Source organism: Furipterus horrens, unplaced genomic scaffold (genome assembly GCF_987537825.1).
Source record: "Furipterus horrens unplaced genomic scaffold, mFurHor1.1.pri manual_scaffold_20, whole genome shotgun sequence".
Classification (NCBI taxonomy): Eukaryota; Metazoa; Chordata; class Mammalia; order Chiroptera; family Furipteridae; genus Furipterus; species Furipterus horrens.
In genome coordinates this window covers 3035048-3057761 of record NW_028327190.1, presented here as the reverse complement: position 1 = coordinate 3057761, position 22714 = coordinate 3035048, and positions in this window count along the sequence as shown.

Here is a 22714-nt window from a genome sequence, read left to right as displayed (position 1 = left end):
AGTCCAGGTGGCTGGTGTCATTTATGAAATCAGCCAGATATGTGATCTGCGTTGAGACATACCTGGAGGATGAAGACCAGTTGGATGACGTGGTAGGGCATTTACAAGAGCTCTACAAGCAAATAGACAAGAAGGCGCTGTCTCTGACAAGGGATGACAAAGTAAGTTTTGTTCTGGAAGTCCTTCTGCCAGAAGCCATAATTTGTTCAATTGCTGCCCTTGATGGGCTAGATTACAAGGAGGCAGAAGTAAAGTACCTGCAAGGGCCACCTGTGCATTACCGGGAAAAAGAACTATTTGATAAAAATATCTTAAGGGAAATAAAAAAGAGATCGGCAATCGTGAGCAAGGCGAAATAACTCTCCCCCTGCACCCACACCTTAGCCAAGAGACCTCTCACTCGTAGCATTAGTAAGAAACCCCGACTGCACGAAACGTGTGATCCCTCCATCCTTTACCACACATAAAGACATTCTGGAAATTCGAGAATGTGATAAGTTTGTTTTAGATCTTTCTCTGGCAGTTGTGGGTGGCACGGTCCTCATCATTTTTTGTTCACAAATTAATTTGTTAAAATATCACTGACACCTGTACTTGCCTCTGCTTGCTCAGATGTGTGACTCTCCAGGTCATTTAATAAAGTTGCTTTTGACCGTATATAGTTTGTATTTTCTTATAAGACACACACTCTGTCACTACCTGAAAGAGCCCTGGTAACAGGTACTAAGCAACAATTGCTTTCAAACTCTGAGACGTATTTTACAGAAACGTCACATGAGCTGCTCGTTATTTTCGTGATACATTCATATAAATGATTGAATTCCTTCCCAATATAATTCCTGAGTTTCCCCTGCTATGTGTATTCCTTTGGGGGAAGGGGGCAGGAACATCCCTGAGATGTGAGACCAATGACAGAGATCTTTTTCTATATATTATCACTACCATCAGATGGTTCTTGGAAAGGCAATCTGAAATCCAGACCAAGTGAAGGGATCATCTGCATATAGCCCACCTGTGAGTAAATGAGATCTCAGCATGCAGTAAACACTTGATCAGCCTGTGCTGGTAGAGCTGCTCCTACTGGGCCTCAGGGTTCTCAGCCCTCCTAGGGGGTCTGACGAGTCTTCCAGGGCCAGGACAGTGAAAGACCAGGTCCTCAGCGGGCGCCCCGTGTACATCCTCCAGGGTCTGCTCCACCGTGGGGGCCGCTGGGCGAGTGGGCAGCACCACGTGCTTTTTGGCCTTCGGGCCCGTCATCCCTCACCTCTTCAGTGTCCGGGGCCGGTGGAGGTCCACCTCTGCCTCTGTTTCCCCGCTGAAGTCACCTCACCTCACCTGGGCACGCGCCCAGGGCTGCTGGCACCAGAGGGAAGTCTAGTTTGACTCTTATGAACACATTTCACAACCTGTAGAAACATAGTTTCTTCTATTGGCAAATACACTCGCTTTCAAGAATCACACCTCTAACAAAGACATTTATCAGCAAGGCACTCATTAACAGCTCCAAATCCATTCTACAGCCTCTGCAACAAAAGCCAAAGCAGGCAAACCCAAGACTTGTCTAGCAATCAACGTTTTAGCATTTCAAAATATCTAGATATCCAATAACTTTCACCAAAATTCACTAATTTAGAGAGGAATAGGTGAAGTAAATTAAATCAAGGTGATCAGGTGTGGCTCAGAGTTTTTTTTTTTTTCAACACTTTTCATAAGATTTACCTTCCAGAAATTTGCACATTAAGATAGTCCAGATAAGAGTTATTGGACACCAGGCATTTGCATTTCAAAGGCAAACTTTGGTTTTGGAGTTGTGGGCGCGAGGTGAGGGGATGGCATTTATTAGCTTCAGAAGTCTTCTTTAGCTCAGAGATAGTCTCTAAATTTTCTTGTTAACCTTTGAAAAGGTTATCTGTGCTCCTCCTAGAGGCTTTTAATTTCTAAATCAATAAGCTTCTCATTCATTCAGTTTAGTTTTAGAGCCAGTATTTTCTAATTTTGCATGCAAAAAAAAATTAGGCTCCAAAAGAAAACTGTAGTTTGGCCATTTTAAGTTGGTAACACTTCTGGTTAAACCCTCCCCTTTCTTTAATGCACGTACAAGTCAAGGCTTTCTACCAGGAGTATTAATGAGGGCTGTGGGGTGGGAGTTTCTCTGGCTTTGGAGGCACAGTTTACCATGTTAATTTTAGTTTGATTTTGAGATCTGTACAGTCTGTACTTCACATTCACAGAAAGCAATACGAATTGAAAAGCAAAATTAAAAAACCACCCACTCATTTTTTCCCCTCCAGCCCTGCCTTAACCTGGGTTCTGTCAACCTTTAATCTTAGTTCCACTTTGAAGATTTAAAAAGACAACTCAGATAAAGTCAGAGTCTCATACCTTAAAACAGGGAGGTCTGGAATTCCAGTTGAAACTCACCCGAGTTCACCCTTTGGAAAACGAAGAGCCAGTGAGGCACAATGGGCCTCTGCTGATACATAGCATGAGTCTGGGTCTGCAACGTGGTCCGGGGTAAGATTCTTCGGAATCCTGCTGACTCTGTCAAGTTGTTATCGATGTAAGAAACATTTGAAAATACAGAGAATTTTTGGAGAGTTTATTTGAGCCAAATTGATGGCCAGGAAGCAATATCTCAATGGATTCAGAAATGCTCCCACATTTGAATTCACGTGAATCAGAAACCTCTTAGCACTGAAAAGAAAGATATTAAGGTTTCTAAATTTATAACCCTCGGTTTAAGTCTGTTTACTTAACAGATTTATTGTAGTTTATTTGTAAAAACAGAGAACAATGATTGTAGTTTTAATAGTATTATTCTGAAGGTGATATGTAATAATGATAATGAAATGTTTAGGCATATAATGTTGAATGTATGTTAAGTTATTAGCTTTTATTCTCCTCATTATTATTATTATTATTTTTTTTTTTACACCATGAACTTGTAATTTTGAGTCATTTAGTCAGGATTGTGGTTTGGGACGTGATGATATAATAGTTCGTTTCTTCATAAGATTTCTTCCTATGTAACGATTGGACTTATGATAGTGGCCTCCTATGAACCAGCTTTTATCAATATATTGAGTTCACCAATAACAAAGAAAATAAAATAACTCTTAATGTGGGGCTCTTCACTTCACAGTGGTTTATAAAAATGCAAATTAGTAACACTTTCTAATATGATGGACAATTTTGAATTATGAAATGTTCTATTGAATTTATTTATTTTAATACTTAATGTATGAGATAAATTTTGGCTTGTAATCGGTAGTATAACTAGTATATTTCATTGTGGGCTCAGAATGCTTGGTTTAGATTTAAAAGTTGAGCTATGAGCATTGTTTTCTCTACTGAATTACACAAAGTCCTTGCTATATGGAAATGGATATAGTATAAAAAAGGCATGCCTTCTCTTCCATAACAATCATTAGTACAGGGACAATCGATACTGTAGCCCTATAAATCTAACTGAGCCAGGGGCGATACTAAATATGTGTGATTGATTAGCTAAAAACAATCTTTAAGTAATAGCTCAAGTGATGGTTAAAAGTAGTTATAAATAGGGACTTCTGGCCAAGGTGGAGACCTAGACCAACACGCTGCATCTCCCTCCACCACTAAGAAGGAATACAGCTACCTCAAAACTAAACACAATGAGAAGTTTCAGAAAATCAAGCTGCATAGAAGTCCAACAAAGATATAAAGAAGAAATACTCATCCAGACAGGAGGGGCAGAGCCAGGGTGGAGAGGATGCGGTGTCGTGGCAGCGGCGGCGGCGGCGGTGGCGGCAGCAGCAGGCCAGAAGAAAGCACAGTCACACATTTTTTAAAGTCAGGAGGGGCACCTGGGGAGCGTTCCAAGCACCAGACCAGACCACACAGCTCACAGTCCCAGCACTGGGGAAAATAAAGCCTCACTGCTTCTGACTCTGCAAACCAGTGAGGATTGAGGCAGAGGAAGAAACTGCCAGTGTCTCAGCAGAGTACACTTGTTGAAAGGGTCCCCACAATCCTAGAACGTCCACAGACCCACCTACTCTGGGAACAATGGCCAGGGCAACAGCTAGAGAGGCGCCGGTCCCATACAAAGTGAGAGAAGTGCCTGGAAAAGGGGCGAGTGCTGAGCAAGTGGCATTGTTCCCTCTCAGACCCCTCCCCCACAAACAGCACCACAACGTGGTGAAACGGGTAGCCCTGTACTGACAAATACCTAAGGCTCCGCCCCTTATAACATAACAGAAGTGACAGCACTACCTAAGACACAGAGGCAAACAAACTCAGGAGCCTGCCAAGATGAGGAGACAGAGAAGTATGGCCCAGAAGAGGGAATGGATCAAGGTTCTAGTGGGAGAACTAAGTGACGAGGAGATAGCCAAGCTAACAAACGAGGAGGGAGGTAGCCAACCTAATGGAATCAGAATTTAGAACAGTGGTGATAAAGATACTCACTGGTTTGACAGATATACTTAAGTATGGCAAGCAAGTGCAAAAGGGAAGAAGTGAAGGCTATGCTAAATGAAGTGAAGGAAAATCCACACAAAACTAATGGTGAAGGGAAGGAAACCAAAGTTCAAATCAATGACTTGGAACATAAGGGAAAAACGGTCAACCAGTACAGAATGAGGAAACAATTAAGAAAAAAAATGAGGAGAGGCTTAGGAACCTCTGGGACAACTTTAAACATGTGAACATCCAAACCGTAGGGGTACTGGAGGGAGAAGAGGAAGAGCAAAAACTTTAAAACTTATGTGAGAAAATAATGAAGGAAAACTCTCCAAATTTGGCAAAGGAAACAGACATACAAGTCCAGGAAGCATACAGAGTCCCAAACAAACTAGTCCCAAAGAGGACCACACCAAGACACATCATAATTTAAATGCCAAAGGTTAAAGATAAAGAGAGAATCTTGAAAGCAGCAAGAGAAAAGCAAAGAGTTTCCTACAAGGGGGTGCCTATAGGACTATAGGCTGATTTCTCAAAAGGAACTTTGCAGGCAAGAAGGGACTGGCAAAATGTATTCAAGGTGATGAAAAGCAAGGACTTACAACCAAGATTACTCTATCCAGCAAAGCTATCATTTAGAATGAAAGGGCAGATAAAGTGCTTCCCAGACAAGTTAAAACTAAAGGAGCTCATCACCACCATGCTCTTATTAGATGAAATATCAAAGGGACTTACTTAAGAAAAGGGTCAAAATTATGAACGTTAAAATGACACAAACTCACAACTGTTAACAGCTGAATCTAAAAAGTAAAAACAAAATCCAACTAAGCAAACCAGAATAGGAACAGAATCAAAGATATGGGGATTATTTGGAGGGTTATTAGCTGGGAGTGGGGAGGGGGATAAATGGGGAAATGGTGGAAGGATTAAGAAGAATACTTGTTTGGTACAAAATAGACAGGGGGAAGTTAAGAACAATATGGAAAAGGGTGAAGACAATGAACTTATATGTATGACACATGGACATGAACTAAGGGGGTGGGATTGCTGGAGGGAAAGGGGTACTGGGCAGAGGGGAGCAAAGGGAAAAAATTGGGACCACTGGAACAACATAATCAATAAAATATACTTAAAAATAATTTTAAAAGAAAAAAAGAGTAGTTATAAATAAATGTTTCGGGACTTCCAGCCAAGATGGAGGTGTAGGTAGACAGACACGCTGCGTCTCCCTCCACAACTGAGAAGCAATACAACTACCTCAAAACTGTAGACAACCAGAAGTTCCAGAAATCCGAGCTGCATGGAAGTCCAACAAACAAAGATATAAAGAAGAAATACTCATTCAGACAGGCAGGAGGGGCAGAGCTGGGGTGGAGAGAATGTGGTGTGTTGGCAGCAGTGACAGCAGCTGTGACTGGCCGACAGAAAGCACAGTCACACATTAAGAAAAAAGTAGGGAGGGACATCTGGGGAACGGTCTGAGCCCCAGACAAGGCTGCACAGCTCACAGTTCTGGTTCCAGGGAAAACAAAGCCTCATTGCTTCTGACTGTGCAAAGCAGTGGGGGGTGGGGTGGCAGAAGAAACTGCTGGTCTCTCAGCAGACTCCATTTCTTTAGAAGGCCTCCATGGTCCTAGAATATCCACAAACCTACCCACTCTGGGAACCACAACCAGAGCAACAGCTAGAAGGGTGCCAGTCCCATACAGGAAGTAGGGCAAGTGCCTGGAAAAGGGGCAAGTGCTGAGCAAGTGGCATTGTTACCACGCAGACACCTCCCCCACGTACACCACAATGCGGTGAAACAAGTCGCCTGTCACTGACAAATACCTAAAGCTCCACTTCTTACAATGTGACAGGTGCAACAGCTCCACCTAAAACACAGAAGCAAACACAGGAAGATGTGAATTGAGAACACAGAGGTATCGCCCAAAAGAGGGAGCAGATCAAGGTTCTAGCGGGAGAACTAAGTGATGAGGAGATCGCCAACCTAACTGACGCAGAGATGAAAACACTGGTGATAAAGGTGCTCACATTGAGCATTGGCCTGCGGACCAAGTGTCGCTGGTTTGAGTCCCATTCAGGGCACATGACTAGGTTGCATGCCAGATCCCCAGCTGGGGATGCGTGAGAGGCAACCGCACATTGATGTTTCTCTCCCTCTCTTTCTCCTTTCCCCTCTCTCTCAAACAGATAAATAAAATAAATAAAGTCACCCTTGTGAAAAATTAATTAATTAATTAATATTATAAAAAATAAATAAAGTTCTAAAAAAGAAAAGGTGCTCACAGACTTGACAAATACGCTTGACTATTGCAAATGCAGAAGGAAAGAAGTGAGGACTAGGCTAAGTGAAATGAATTAAAATATGCATGAAATCAATGGTGAAGGGAAGGAAACCAGGGTTCAAAGCAACAATCTGGAACATAAGGAAGAAATAAATAGTCAACCAGTACAGAATGAAGAAACAATTTTTGAAAATGAGGAGGGGCTTAGGAACCTCTGGGACAACTTCAAACGTGCCAACATCCAAATCATAGGAGGGCCAGCAGCAGAAGAGGAAGAGCAAGAAATTGGAAACTTATGTGAAAAAAATAATGAAGGAAAACTTTCCTCATTTGGTGAAGGAAATGGACATACAAGTCCAGGAAGCATACAGAGTCCCAAGCAAGCTAGGCCCAAAGAGGACCACACCAAGACGCATCATAATTAAAATGTCAAAGGTTAAAGATAAAGAGAGAATCTTAAAAGCAGCAAGAGAAAAGGACATAGTTACCTACAAAGGGGTCCCTATACACTATCAGGTGTTTTCTCCAAAGAAACTTTGTGAGCAATAATGGACTGGCAAGAAGTATCCAAAGTGATGAAAAGCAAGGACCTACAACCAAGATTATCCAGCAAAGCTGTCATTTAGAATGGAAGGGCAGATACAGTACTTTCCAGACAAGGTAAAGCTAAAGGAGTTCATCATCATCAAGCCATTATTATAGTAAATGTCAAAGAGACTTATTTAAGAAAAAGAAGAAGATCAAAACTATGAACATTAAAATGGCAACAAACTCACAACTATCAACAACAGGATCTGAGAAATAAGAACAAAAACAAGCTAAGCAAACAACCAGAATAGGAACATAATCGAAGATATGGGAATCAGTTGGAGGGTTATCAGCTGGGAAGGGGGAGGGGAAGAAATGGGGAAATGGTGCCGGGATTAAGAAGCATAAATGGTTGGTACAAAATAGGCCAGGGGATGTTAAGAGTCGTATAGGAAAGGCAATAGACAAAGAACATACAAGCATGACCCATGGACATGAACTAAGAGGGTTGGGACTGCTGGAGGGAAGGGGGGTACTGGGCAGAGGGGAGCAAAGGGAAAAGAAATGGGGACAACTGTAACAGCCTCATTAACGAGATGTAATTTTTTTTTTTAATTGTGAATCATGATTTTGGTATCATGTTTAAGAAAACTGTTAAACCCAAGTTTTGAAGATTTTATTTTATTCTAAAAGTTATATATTGAGTTAATTTTTGTTTAAAGTATAAGATATTAAGGTCAAGATTCATTAATTTATGTATGGAGTTCCAATTTCTGAACATCATTCGTAGAAATGAGTATCCTTTCTTCATTAAACTACTTTTCCACCTTTGTCAAAAGTTGTTGGCTATACTTGTTTGAGACATATTCTAAACTTTCCACTATGGTTGATTGAGCTAGGTTTTTGTTCCTATGCCAATATACACGATCTTGACAGTGAGTCTCATATCTATAACTATTAACTGTAAGTGTTAATGTAACTATATAATAAGTCCTAAAACCAGGTGGTACAAAAGAAGAGCTGTTGTGCACGGGCTGATCTATAGTGCAAGACTATTTTTAGTGATCCTCTGGTGCCATTGATGCCACCCTTCAGGCGTGTTGGTTTCAGAACTGGTTGATTAAAGCTCTGCTGCAGTCTGAAAGTGGTCATCTGTGTGTTGGGCCTGGAGACTCTTTGGAGCATCTCCAGTGCGGGTCAAACTTAGCTGGCACTTTGGCAGGCTTCGACCACTTTGTACAAGTTAAAAGGTGATCTGTGTTTGCTTGCTACTCGTGTTGGACTTGGAGGTACTTGGAAGAGGCTATACACTAAAAGCTGAGGCCAGCTGCCACTTTCCCTAGTCTTGTGGTTGCTTAGTTCAAGCTGTTAAAGGACAAGACCGGTTGCCACTTATGCCAAGCTTGGGGCCACTTGGTGGGATTCACAATGCAAATCAAGCTTGGTCGCTGCTTGTGCTGGGCTTGAGGTCACTTGGCTGGAGCTACAATGTACATCGAGGCTGACTACTATTTGTGTGGAAGTTTTGTGGAACTTTGCTATTTGTGTGGGGGGTTTGTGGAACTTTGAGAGATTCTTTAGCATGAGTTGAGGGCAGCCACTCTTTGTCTGTGGCTTTTGGACTTCTCAGAGAGTCTGAAATGTGAGCCAAATGCAGCTGCCACTTGTGTGAGGTTTGCCGACCTTCAAGAGAGTCTGAGGCACTAGCTGATGGCAGCCACCAGTTATGCCAAACTTCAGAGCCACTTGGGAGATGCTACAAAGTAATCTTCAGTTGGTTGCCACTTAGGCTAGGTTTGGAAGTTCTTGGGAGAAGCTGCAGCGTGAACCGAGACGGGCTGGCATTTGTGCCAGGCTTGAGAGTCTTCAGTGGACACTACCATGCGAGAAGACTCCAGCTGCCAGTCGTGATGTGCTCAGATATGCTTGGTTAGAACTATACTCCAGGCCACGACTGGCTGCCTCTTACAACAAGCTGTGAGCTACTTGATGGGATTTACAATACAGGTTAAAACTGGTAGTTGGCTGTTCTGGGCTTTGGGACACTTGGCAGGAGCTAAAATACCTGCAATGGCTACTGCTTGTGTGGCATTTGTGGATCTTTGAGAGACTGTAGCATGAGCCCAGGGTAGCTATCATCTGTGCGAGGTTTGCAAACTTCTGAGAAAGTCTGCAGTGCAAACTGTAGGCAGCCACCACTTGTGTGAGGTTTGTAAATTTGGGAGAAAGTCCGCCTCATGGGCTAGGCAGGTTGCTTGTTTGGAGAAGTTGCCATGAAATGTTTGGCCAGGGGAGCAAGGAGGGTGGTGCAGAATCACAGGGAGTCGCCAGGGCAGGGAGAAGTGTTAACCAGGTTAGTGGAGAGAACACGTTTGGTACCCACCTGTGCAGGGCCAGCTGAGTGGCAAGAGAATTCAACCAAGTAACAATGACACATGCCAGAACTTCCTTCCTCGGAGATTTGCCCCAACCCCTGCCTTTTAAGTCCTCCCCTTGACATTCAATTAAGGTCTACCTCCTATGTTCCTGGCACTTTCTGAGCTGCACTGGAACTTAGAAGGAGTGAGTTTGTGCTTGGATCCTTTAAGAGCAGCGTATCTATCTCCCACAGCTTTTGTCTCTCAAATGCAATCTCTGCTGGTTTTCACAGACAGATATTATGGGGATTCCTCTTCATGTCACTGGTTACCTGGACTGGCGAGCTGGGTGTGGGCCTGGGATCCCCCACTTCTCAGTGTGGGTGGGGGATTCACTATTGAGCTTCCTCTCCTGTTTTATAATCACCACCCTGTGGGTGTGGACCTGCAGGGTCCACATATTTGCCTCTACTACCAGTTTCAACATGGCTTCTTCTTAATATTCTTAGTTACAGGAGTTCTGTTCAGCTCCTCTTCAAGTAGCTCTCAATGTCTGTTTTTCCATAATTTAGTTGCAATTTCAATGTGCTTATTGGAAGAGGTGAGCTCATAGTATACCTACTCTGCCGTCTTGTCCAAAATCAGGCTTATTCTTCTTAGTTTGCATGGAATTCTTTTTTCTACTATTTTATTTTTTACATATCTACATCATTATTTATGAAGTAAATTTCTCATAGAATATAGATGGGATGATTTTGGTTGGTATTAATTTGACAGTCTCTGTTAGATGGGCCATTTATATTAAATACAACTATTTATAACTTAAGATTTAATTATGCCACTTTACTATTACCTTTCTTTTAGTTGGCTCCTTTTTTGTTCTGTTAAATCTCCTCTGCTTACCTGTGTGTTAGTTGAATTTTTAAAATATTTTCGTTTGAGATTGGCTCAAGAGAAATTAGCCATCTGAATACTACACCAAAAATATTCTAGAAATCGAACAGATTTTTAGGGACCTGGAAGACTGTAATAAAAGATCTAATGTTTTTGCACTTGGCTTATTTCTTCAAAGGGAGAGTAATGGAGAGTATCTGGGAAAGCATTCAAAAAATATTGTTTGAAAATTCTCCAAATTTGTTAAAAGACTGAAGTCTACGGACTAAAGAAGTTTAGGGAAATCCAAACAAGATAAACTGAATAAATCTCTGATAAGTTACATCATAGGCAAAATTTTAAAAATTGAGGAGTGATGTCACCAAGATGGCAGAATAGCAGATCACCAGCCCGCATCCCCCAAAGAAACAAATATTTCTCAGCCATCCATAGACCAAAATGACTTTGTGGTAGCTTTAAAATCTATGCAGAAGGTTGTGAAATCCCAGCGGAACCCAAGACTAAGGATGACTGCTTTCTGAAGGGAAAAACACACAGCAATGGTAGGCCGAACCATGGACTCTGCTATGGACAGAAAGAAGTCCTACCCTTCTCTTAACTCAGGTGTAGTTTTTCCCTTATGCGATCCCTTTGCCAACCAGGAGGAGCCGTGACCATCTGTACCATCGGTAATAGGCTTGAGAATCGTGGACCCAACTATGTTCATTAAAGCAGTTCATAACTTGAGTGTAATAGCACTATCTCAGAATCACAAGTCAATACTGCATGCACAGTGGACCACCCAAGAGACCCAGTAGAAATCACAACTATAGGTGTTCCCATAACAGGGATGTAGACCTCAGACAGGGTTGTACATGAAGCAATCCTGTGAACAGGCTTCAGTCCTCTGGGACAGCAATTATGGAGGCAATCACTTCAGTTTTGAGCAAGAGAGGTGTTCGCCAGCTACAATCATTCTGCGCAGACTGGATGATGTTTCAGTTCTTTCAAAGTTACATCAGCATAAGGCTCCCTGGATCTCAAACATCAGGCAACCATAATGGCCCAAGAATATTAATAAAGCTCCTGTAATCAATACTAAAATAAAATGGAGACCCATGAACTGCTTCAATAATAAAACAATACTTATAAAGGAGCTCAGTGAGCAGCAAAAGAACACAGGTAGATAACTAAAACTCAGGAAAACAAGATACACAAAATGAGAAATTTTCAAAAGAAACAGAAAATGTAAGATAGAATCAAAAATAAATCCTGGAGGGGAGCTGAACTAAAAATATACAATAGAGACGCACCTTGAGCATCTGTCTCACCGAGGAGGGGTGTCAATAGAGGGGCCTGAAGCTAGAGCCCCAACTCCCCACCTCACAGCTCATCCCACACCCCTCCACCCTAGGAGTGCAGGACCCTGAGGAGCTTCATGTCCATGAACAAAATTTTAACAGGTTTGCAGGTCGTGCCAGTTTATCTCTTAAAAAAGATGTGGGAGAGACAAGAGAAAGATGGTGGCAGAGTAAATAGCAGTGTGGTCTGCCTGCTCCCATCGCGGAAGGACTTGGAGTATACACATGGAGCAGAGAGTGAGTGAGAGCAGCTTTCAGAGAGGGCGAACAGGGATGGGAGTGTGGGAACAGCGTGGGAGAGGCCAGTAACCATGGCCTGCACTCTCCAAGCAGAGTCACTGGGCTTCGTAGCCCAGCACCTCTGATGTACCAAAAGGGGCAGCTGCTGACCGGCTCATTAGCCGGGAGCTGCTTGGAAACTGCACTACCACCGTAGGCGTCCTGACCAGCGACATCCGGGAATGGAGTCAGCCAGAAGGTTTGGTGAAACAGTCGGAGGCACAGGAACACAGAGGCCAGCCCTGACTGCAAGGAACTGTGTGGATTAAGACTTGGTAGGGACCCCCGGGGCGGGCAGCCCTGCGCCCATGGGCGCATGCGCACAGAGGCTCTGCCAGACACAAATGCAGAACTGAGCTACAGAGAGGGATGCACATGGGGGAAACCTGAGGGACAACCTGGGATTTGGTAGGGACCATGGTCTGGCAGCCCTGTACCCACGAGCATGCACACACAAAGGTTCTGCCAGACAAAAACACAGACAGACCAGTGCTGCACTTTGGAAGCCACACAGAGACTTTTTTGGAAAAGGAGAGGAAAAAAGGCCCAAGACTGGGCAAGGACTATGGGCATGCACACCAGCTCATCGGCAGAGTAGAGTTGCTAAACAAAAATGAAGAGCACTACAGGGTACCACAGAACCAGTGGAGGGGGAGACCCCAACTCAGTGCAGGTCATAGCAGAGAGCTGTGGCAGACTCACGAGCGAGAGAATAGCAGCCCTAGAATTTAGCTATATCTCCTCACAGACAGAGAGCCGGAAAGGAAGATATGAAACCCATGGAACTCTGACCAGGGCCAGATCCAGAAAGAGATGAAAGCAGTAAAAACCAGATATTACTGGGGAAAATTCCACCATGGTATTTTTCATGAGTTATTTTTTGTCCTCTCAGTTTATGCATTTTAAGTCACTATATCAGTTGTTATATTATAGTTTATTCCAAATATCATATGTTGCTCCCCCCTTGTATTACCCCACCTTAACCTCCGATCTCCTCTTCTTACTTTGGTCTTAAATTCTATCTTCTCTCCTATTTCTCTCATTCTGTAAGCTTAAATATGAAAAAAAATATTTTCCTCTCTTAGCATGGTTTTCACTCCTCATTCTTAGTATATCATCTCAGATTCACTTCCCTCACCTTTGGGCATCTCTTAAACTTTTCTTTCTTTCTTTTTACCCTCTTAGTCCCATCCCACTTATATCAACCATAGCCCAAAGGTTGTACTGGGGGAAAGCTCTTTCTTTGGTCTGTTTCCTACCTTCTCTCCCTCTTATTCTTATTCTTCTTTATGGTTTTTGTTTGCCTTGTTCATGCTCCCTCTTGCACTAAATATATAACATATAACTTCTGTATAAACGTAATACTATACACTTCCACTCTCTCACTTCATTCTACCCTCTCTGTCCCTTTTTCAACATACAATGTAAATATTACTTACTGTCTCACATTGCCGTGTCCCTACTCACTACTATTATTACTCCTCCACTTTCCCTCTCAAAAGTCATCTTCCTTTCAGTTAGCCAACTCTTATCTGCTTTTCCTTTAGTATAATAGTCTTAATCTCTTTACATCTATGTTAATGCTACCTCATTTGCTGCTGCTACAGTGATTATGGGTGGGGGATCTTTTGAGGGCATGGGTTTCTTGCCAGGGTTGTTTGTTTGTGTTTTAACATCATCTCCACAAAAGAATTGAACATGTGGTGGGAAGAGTGACTCTCAACTAGTGAGAGGAAAGGTTCCCCAAAAGAGCAATAGAACAACCACAAACACTGAAATACCACCAGACAGCCTAAACACACAGCATAAAGGGAATTCCAAGAGCATCAAGCTCAGGAGATCAAAGAGACTGCAACACTGAATCCCCCAGGTCTCCTATTACAGAAGGTCATACCATGAAGGCAGGAAGTCAAAGCAGACAAATCTAAGAAATAAAAACAAACAAGAAGAGGCACCTAAAATGGGGAGACAAAGAAACAAACCCCCAATGGGAACAAATAAAGGAGGAATAGCCAGAAAAAGAGCTAGATGAAACAGAGGCGAGCAAACTATCAGACATGGAATTCAAAAGAATGGTTATAAGGAAGCTCAATAAACTTGACAAACTCAGAGAAAACTACAACGAACTCCAAGGGAATTGCAGAAAAACTCCAGGGAAACTATAAAGAACTCCAGGGAAGCTATAAGGAACTTACTGAGAACTACGCCAGCATTAAAAAGGACATAGAAACTAGTTATAAGAGCCAGGAGGAAATGAAGAATACAAGTTATGAACTGAAGAACACAGTAGAAGGAATCAAAAGCAGGCTAGAGGAAGTAGAGGATTGGATCAGTGAGCTGGAGGACAAGGTAGAAAAAAATTCCCAGACAGTGCAACGGCAACAACAACAACAACAACAACAAAACACTGAAAAAGAATGAAGAAGGTATAAGAGAGCTTCAGGACAACATGAAACATAACACTATCCATATCATAGGGATACCAGAGGGAGAAGAAGGGGAGCAAGGGATAGAAAGCGTGTTTAAAAAGGGAATGACAGAAAACTTCCCTGACTTGAGGAGAGGAAGACATCATGCAAGTCCAAGAAGCACAGATGGTCCGAATGAAGATTAACCCAAAGAGGCTCATGCCAAGACTCATCGTAATTAAAATGGCAACATTCAAAGGCAAAGAGAGAATCCTAAAGGCAGCAAGAGAGAAACAGTCAATAACACACAAAGGAGCTCCAATAAGACTATCAGTGGAATTCTCAACAGAAACACTACAAGCCAGAAAGGGATGGCAAAACATATTTCAAGCAATGAAAAAAAAGGCCTACAACCAAGACTGCTCTACCCAGCGAGGCTCTCAGTCAAGATGGAAGGTCAAATAAGGAGTTTCCCAGGCAAAAGAAAACTAAAAGAATAAACTTCCACCAAACTGGCATTGCAAGAGATGCTAAAGAGACTGCTTTAAGAAGGTGAAGAAAAAGAGAAAGAGAGAAGAAGAAAGGTACAAAGGGGGGGGAGCACAATGAATAAGTAACTATCTATAATAACCTTAAAAGTAAATAGATTAAATGTTCCAATAAAAAGGCATAGGGTAGCTGAGTGGATAAGAAAACATGACCCACATATATACTGTCTACAAGAGACCCACCTCAGAACAAAAGATCTACACAGACTAAAAATGAAGGGATGGAAAAAAGTATTTCAAGAAAACAGACATAAAAAAAAAAGCGGGGATAGCAATACTTATATCAGACAAAATAGATTTCACAACAAAGGCCATAAAGAGAGACAGAGAAGGACATTTCATAATACTTAAAGGAACAACACATCAAGGAGATATAACCCTGGTAAACATATATGCACCAACATAGGACCACCCAAATATATAAAGAAAATCTTGCAAGACTATGAGGAGAGTATCAACAGCAACACAGTCATAGTAGAGAATTTTAACACCTTGTTATCACCAGTGGACAGATCTTCAAGCAAAGAAGCACCAAGGATATTGAGGCATTGAACAACACTCTAGGTCAAATGAACTTAGTTGATATATATAGAGCCTTTCACACCAGAGAAGCAAAATATAATTCTTGTCAAGTGCACATGGAACATTTTCAAAGAGAGACCACATGGTAGGACACAAAACAAGCCTCAACAAATTCAAGAAAATTGAAATTATATCAAGCATCTTCTCAGATCACAATGGCTTAAAATTGGAAATCAACCTCAAGGGAAAAACTCAAAAACACTTAAACACGTGGCGAATGAATAACATGATATTAAGTAATGAATGGGTTAACAATGACATCAAGGAAGAAATCAAGAAGTTTCTGGAAACAAATGATGATGAATACACAACAGCCCCAAACCTATGGGACACAGCAAAATCAGTCCTGAGAGGGAAGTTCATAGCAATACAGGCTTACCGAAAAAGGACAGAGGAATCCCCAATAAAAAATCTAACCCTACACCTACAAGAACTAGAGGAACAACAACAAACAAAGCCCAGAGTGAGAAGAAGGAAGAAAAACATCAAGACCAGAGCAGAATTAAATGACATAAAGACTCAACAAACAATTCAAAACATCAATAAAACCAGGAGCTGGTTCTTTGAAAAGACAAACAAAATTGACAAACCTTTAACCAGGCTCATCAAGAAGAAAAGAGAGAGAACCCAAATGAACAAAATCAAAACTGAAAGAGGAAAAATCACAACTGATACCACAGAAATACAAAAGATTATAAGAAATTAGTACAAACAACTATGTGAAAAGAGATAGGAATGATATGAAACCTGGATGAAATGGACAAATGTCCGGAAACATATCATCTTCCAAAACTGAATCAAGAAGAAACAGGAAGCCTAAGTAGACCAATAACCAAGTGTGAAATTGAAGCAGTAATCCAAAAACTCCCGGCACACAAAAGCCTTGGACTGGATGGCTTTACAGGTAAGTTTTACAACACATTCAGGGGAGAACTAACTCCTATCCTTCTCAAACTACTCCCAAAAATCCAAGAAGAGGGAAGACTCCCAAAATCTTTCTATGAAGCCAGTACTACCCCAATTCCAAAACCAGGTCAAGACACAACAAAGGAAGAAAACTACAGGCCAATATCGCTGATGTACATCGATGCTAAAATCCTCAACAAAATATTGACAAACCGGATCCAGCAGCACATTAAAAAGGTCGTCCACCACGAGCAAGTGGGATTCATCCCAGGCATACAAGGATAGTTTAATATTCACAAATCAATAAACATAATGCACCACATAAACAAAACGAAAGACAAAAAAAAAAAATCACATGATCATATCCATAGATGCTGACAAAGCATTTGATAAAGTAAAACACCCATTTTGATGAAGACACTCAGAAAAATGGGAATTGAGGGAGCATACCTCGACATAAATAAAGGCAGTATACGAGAAACCTGAAGCCAACATCGTATTCAATGGGCAAAAACTGAAACATTCCCCCTAAGATCAGGAACAAGACAAGGATGTCCACTTTCTCCTCTCTTATTCAACATAGTTTTGGAAGTCCAAGTTACAGCAATCAGAGAAGAAAAATAAATAAAAGGCATCCAAACTGGAAAAGAGGAAGTAAAGCTATCATTATTTGCAGATGACATGATAGTGTACATAGAAAGCCTTATAGATTCCACCAAAAAACTACTCTGCCTAATAAGTGAATTTGGCAAAATAGCAGGGTACAAAGTCAATATTCAGAAATCAAAGGCATTTCTGTACACCAACAATAAAATGTTAGAAATAGAAACTAGAAAAAAACCCATTTGCTATAGCAACAAGGAAAATAAAGTACTTAGGAATAAACTTAACCAAGAAGGTAAAAGACCTGTACTCGGGAAACTACAGAACACTGAAGAAAGAAATTAAGGAAGATACTGATAAATGGAAGCATATACCATGTTCACGGATGGGAAGAATCAACATCATTAAAATGTCCATACTACCCAAAGCAATTTATAGATTTAACACAATCCCTATTAAAATATCAACGACATATTTCACACACCTAGAATAACTACTTCTAAAATTTATAGGGAACCAAAAAGGACCACGAATAGTTGCAGCAATCTTGAGGAAGAAGAACACAGTAGGAGGACTCACAATGCCTGATATCAAACTGTACTACAAAGCCACGGTGATCACGACAGTCTGGTACTGGCATAAGAACAGAAATATAAATCAGTGGCACATAGAGAGCCCAGAAATAAACCCACGTCTCTATGGTCAACTAATATTTGACATATGGGGAAGAAACATAAAATGGAGTGAAAAGAGCCTCTCCAACAAATGGTGCTGGGAGAACTGGACAGGGACATACAAAAAAATGAAACTAGACCACCAACTTACACCACACACGAGAAAAAACTCAGGATGGATCAAAGACTTAAATGTAAGCCGTGACACCATAAAAGTCCTAGAGGAAAACATAGGCAGGGAAATCTCAGATACTCAATGTAGCAACATTTTCACCAACATATTTCCTAGAGCAAAGAGGAAACAAATGGGAGCACATCAAACTAAAGAGTTTCTGCTCGGCAAAAGAAAACATCAGCAAGATGAAAAGTGAACCAACCATATGGGAAAACATACTTGCCAATGTTACCTCAGACAAGGGTTTGATCTCCAAAATATATAAAGAACTTATAAGGGTTGGTGAAATATGGGGTGGTCTTCGGGCTTCACTTTAAAACTGGATTCTCTTTTCTATCCTAATGGCTTGGACATAAAGGGCCCAGAGGTGTGTGTGTGGGGGGGGGGACTAAAATACTCCCCTCAGCCCAAAATTAGTACAGTGGACAAAAGGGCTTCGGACAGGTGTGATGTGTCTTGCACACCCTCTGTGAAAAAAGCCTTTTTCTTTTTCCTAAAGTGGCACATGGAAAAATTGTCTTCGGTAAAGATTTATTTCATTTACTTACAGCACATGGGCATGAGGACTAAGGGAGTAGGAGGTGAGCAGATTGGAAAGGTGCCTGGCAAGCACACAGTAGGTCTGCAATAAATATTAGCCAAGCAGGATTTCTTGGGCTGTATCCTGAGCCCCATTCTCTCTCCTCCCTACACCCTTCCTCTCACTTCTATTCTCTCCCAGAACTTTGACTTCTTCTGTAATGATTCCCAAATGTATTTGCAGCATGGAACTCTTTCCTGAGTTTCACATTCCTGTAGCCATATGTCCCTTGTTAATAATAAATATAAAGTTTATGAATAAACCATGTTGATTGCTAATAAGCCCTCTTCCCTTAGAAGCAGCACTTACAAGAATGTTCTTGACTTTTTATTTGAGCCAGTCCAAGTTTATTTATTTGAACAGTCCACTTCAACACAGGTGTCCAGCTCTAGTTGTAAACTGGGAGAGGAACATGAAAGGTTGGGGAAGGTAATTAACAGTGTGTGTAGGACTGCCTCTGAATTTCTGCTTGTTATCCAAAGCAGGTGTATATTCAAAGATAGCTCTACCCTTCAACCCTTATCACCTTCCTACCACCAAGTCATGAACACTGGGATTGTTGAGAGTGTGGTCAAACATGTGATCTCAAGGACCCTGACAACAGGCTACAAATGCTCCAGAACAGGAGACATATTCTGGTGATAAATAGCTACCTGGCACTTTGTTAAGGCTCCACATGCCTTAACCCACTTAAACATCATTATCAACTCCAAGGTGAGTGCTGACAATAGTCACATTTTCAGGTGGGTTCACGCTGGAATAGTAAAAGTTGCTCAAGATTACACAGCTAGAAAGTAGAGGAACAAGAATATGAACACGTACTGTCATACTCCAGAGCCTCACTCTGTTCATCAAGGTTCCTTAACCCCAGCACGAGTGACATTTGGAGCCAGATACCTGTGCTGTGGAGGACCTCCTGTACACTGTAGGATGTTTAGCAACACCACTGGCCTCTACCCACTAAATGTCAAAAGAAAACCCCAAGTGGTGACAATCAAAAATGTCTCCAACATTGCCCAATGCCTCCTAGGGAGTAAAATTACCTCCCATTGAGAATCCCTGCTATAGATGGGAGTGGGCTAGTTTAGAGATTAAATAAGTTGCCGATCAATGATAACTAGTAAAGAGTCCAACCTGTATTCAAACCTAGCATGACTTGATGCCATATATTATGGCATATTAATCAATATGGCAGAAAAAACAAGAGCCTCCTCCACCACCACCCCCCAAAAAAAGAAAGAAAGGAGGAATGAAAGAAAATAAATAAGATGATTCTTTTCAAATGATTTGCTTTTGTTTAAAGCAAAAGAAAGAGAACAGAAGTAGTCCCTAAAGACTGTTAAAGAAACAGACTGTCAAAGATTGTTTTAAGAAAAAGAGTCTCTAATGTACTTAAACTTAACTAAGAGTACGCAGGAACATTCTATGAAGCAGTGTTTCCCAGACTCAGCTGTGTATTATAACGTCCCAGGGAGCTTTAAAAATACTGATATGAGTCCCAGCCCCAGGAGATTCTCATTTAATTGGTCTAGGATGTGGCCAGTGTTTAGGGATTTTTAAAGCTCTCCATGTGTTGCCCGCATGAATCCAAAGCTAAGAACCACTGCTATAAACAATTAAACTAACCTTATCAATTATGCATATTAAATTGATTATATTTCTTTAGCTTAATAGAAAACCAAATGGTTACTTAATAAACTGACTATGTACACTATTCTCAACATCCATTGAGCTACTGATCATCAAATTTGTAGACATCCATAGCATTCTATAGCCAGAAGGGAAGTATTCTCTAGTTCCTAACCTTTGGGCCATCTAGCCTCCCATCATTATTTGCAATAGAAAATGAGCAAAAAAACTTGGAAAGGATATTTGTTATTTCATAATTTTTACAACATCGTAAAAACAAATTTTAGTTATTGGATAAAATCTGGTTTAGAATGGTTTTGAGGCTCTAAACATTCTTTTTATTATTCCAATATGTTTGACTGAGTGGTTTTTTCTAAAAGTTAACCTTGTCTCTACTATCATGAATAATCTAGAACTCAGTAGATGCATCAGTTTCTAATATGTGATTTATTCAGATGACAATAGGGCCTTATAGGTTTTCATTAAGATAGTCTTCAAACTATGGAAATGATAACCATTTTTCTCAGCGAGCTTTCTGTCACAAAGACCAGGGAATCTTGTCTAATATGAACATAACCCTGCTGTTCACTCCAAGTATACTTCTTTTCCTTCCCTGGGCAATCTACACCTGCACATAAGCAATAAAACAGTGTGTGCGTTCTGATCATTTCTCCAATACCGATGACCTTTTCTAATCACACTGGACAAAAACTTGTCTAGCAATTTGCATTGATTCTTAGAAGACGGTCATTTCTCAAACACGCATCTAAATGTAGGTCATTTCTCACATACTGATCCATGGAATCTGCAAGGTTCTTCAGAATTAAACAAAAGAAACCAAAAATTATGTCCCGTTACAAGTTATCTTTCAATCACTACTCTGAAGATTAAGGGGTGGGTTTGCTTATTCTGTTTTGTGGTTTTTGCCCATTTTGTTGGGGCTTTTTTGGAGTAAGAAGAAGGCTGGGAAGTATAAAAACCTTTCCCCAGCCCTGTAAGTTTATAAATACCTTTCAAGAGTTGGATGGAGCTCAATAAGCTATGGTAGAAATGCTCTTCAAAAGAGTCTATACTTCCGTAATGGCTACCATTACATTGGAGCCTTACTTTAGACACCAGAACTCAAAATAGCACTGACTCTGGGTAGCAGCAATATCTGAATTTATCTAACACCTAGATTCCCAGAGAGTTATGTGTAACTTAATTACATTTAATTCTGTTTTACTTATACAAACGGTCCACTATATCCTGCAGTTAACTCTTTCATTTAAAACAGATGAGGGCAGAGAGCACAAATGCTTACTTCTTTTGAGTCTCCATTGCATCTAGTAACCTGGTTTATGTTTAAAATATGCTTTTGTGTTCAAAATACGTGCTATTTCTTGGTTGTCAGAGGTAAATGATTCTTGCATCACAAATGATTATTCTCTAATTTCTGCTTTTCCTTGTTCCATTGCTCCTTCTAAACTAGAGAGAAATTTAGACCAGGATAAAGCCTATGAATGGAAAGGATGAAGTGACAAGGAAAAAGAATGGTGCAGATGTGAGCGTGGGTTTTTTGATGACTGTTGATTACTTGACTCTGGCTTTCAGTTTCCATCGATTGGTTGGGGTCGACTGGATTGACTACCATTATGCTTTGTTTCTGAGAGTGAGCATTTTATTTTCCGTGCAGCAGCATGCCCCTCGTGCATAGGTCATTTCCCTGAGACCTCAAGTATCCAGGAAACAGTCAAGAGCTAGGAAATAAGTCTGAACACTTCTGAGCATCCAAAATAGATATGGCCATTTCCCCACTGTCCAAAACCTTACATAAAGTGGTAAGCCCTTTAGAGCTCCCTGCACGTAATTCTCGTAAACTGAACTGTGTGAGTTTCTAACGAGGCATGTTAGAAGCAGCACATTTGTTAGGAGGTTCGCAAGAATAAGGCTGCCAAAGCCTGAGACACTGGCAACCACGAAATGGCACCTGAGAGACAGCAAGAGAGAAAAAGACCAAACAACAGCAACAAGATAGAAAACCTGACAAAACAAGAATCAAGGAATCAAAACTCAGATATCTGATCATGCCTTGTAGAGGCAAATAACCCTATAGTTGGACTGCATGTAAGGGCAACATTGTATTCTAATGGGGAGAGATTGAGTCATGGTGACAAAACTGAGAAAGCCAAGAGTAAGATACACCCAGGAAACTGTTGGAGGGGGCAGAAAAGTATGCAATATGCTTTAGATCTATAGCCAACATCGTTTTGCAGTTGTTTTTGTGTTTAAGTGAGCGAAGATCATGGGGGGAAATGATATCTTAATTCTTAACCAGTTAACAGTTTTTAACAAAAAACCCATTCTTATTTAAATGATTTAAATAAGTCATTTAAATATGCCACATCCTCCGTAACATGCTGGATACATTAGGCATTACTGTATTTCGAGCAAAGCATGAAAATCTCTTTAGAAGTGTCGTGTTCTACGAAGTGTCACCA